This window comes from Carcharodon carcharias, chromosome 20, assembly GCF_017639515.1.
Source record: "Carcharodon carcharias isolate sCarCar2 chromosome 20, sCarCar2.pri, whole genome shotgun sequence".
NCBI classification, from domain to species: Eukaryota; Metazoa; Chordata; class Chondrichthyes; order Lamniformes; family Lamnidae; genus Carcharodon; species Carcharodon carcharias.
In genome coordinates, this window is record NC_054486.1 from 72,558,470 (window position 1) to 72,559,834 (window position 1,365).

A 1,365-nucleotide genomic window follows, 5' to 3' on the forward strand; every position below is an offset into this window, starting at 1 on the left:
TGAGTTTTTCCAGCTATTTTTGTTTTTGTCTGCTACTCTTGTTCTTCTTGGTTGTGAAGACACCACCTTGGAAGGTGCTGTCGACAGAGCCGTGACAAGTTGCTGCAATGCATCTTGTAGATGGTATGCACTGCTGCCATTGTGTGTCAGTGGTGGAGGGAATGAATATTTAAGGTGCTGGCTGTGGTGCCAGTTAAGTGGGCTACAGGGGTGGTAGCATTAAAAAGGCCTTCTAATTGTGGTTGTGACATTGGTTTTCCATATAATGGTGAGCACAATACCTTCCCTGAATGGTATCGAGCTTCTTGAGTGTTGTTGGAGCTGCACTCATCCAGGAAAGTGGAGAGTATTCCAGCACACTCCTGACTTGAGCCATGTAGATGGTGAACAGGCTTTGGGGGGGTCAGGAGCTGAGATACTCGTGGCAGAATTCCCTGCCTCCAACTTGCCCTGGTAGCCACAATATACAGCTATCAAAAATGTAATATTTGAACTTACAAAAAGTTATTTAGCCAATAGATACTAAATGAGGGCTAAATTACATGAATACATTTCTTGAAGAATTAGTCAGTTAAGTTGCTCATCCATAGTAACACCCAGGATGTTGATAGTGGGGGATTCAGCGATAGAAATGACATTGAACGTGGGTTGTTAGTTTCTCTCTTGTTGGAGATGGTCATTACCTGGCACTTGTGTGGCACAAATGTTACTTGCCACTTATCAGCCAAAGCCTGAATATTGTCCAGGCCTTGTTCCATGCAGGCATGGACTGCATCAGTATCTGAGGAGCTATGCACAGTACTGAACACTGTGCAAACACCCCACTTCTGAGGGAAGGTCATGCTGAAGATGGTTAAGCCTAGGACACTACTCTGAGGAACCCCTGCAGAATTGCCCTGGAGCTGAGATGATCGGCCTCCAGCACCCATAACCAGATAATGTAATAAAAAATTTATGTAAAAAAGGATTGCTTATATGTAGAGACAATGCATGTGCTCCATATTTTTATGAAAAACATCAGTCAATATGTTAATAATTCATAGTTTCTGTGCAATTCATAAGCAAGCAATATCCTGTGCTAGTTAAAACTTTGACCATCAAAAAGATTAATATCTAAACTTACAAAAGTTTAGTTAACTAATGGATACTAAATGTAGATTAAATTACATGAATACATTTCTTGAATTGACCAGGGAATAAAGCATTATACAGAAGGACCTAGAACAATAAGAAAACCATTCTAATACATATAAATGCATTGTCTTATATAAATATTAGGTTACACTCATAGAGATTCCCCCTATTCAGAGTCTAGGTTTTAAATTTTTTCCTGTGAACTCATGCTACTTGCAGATGTATAACACA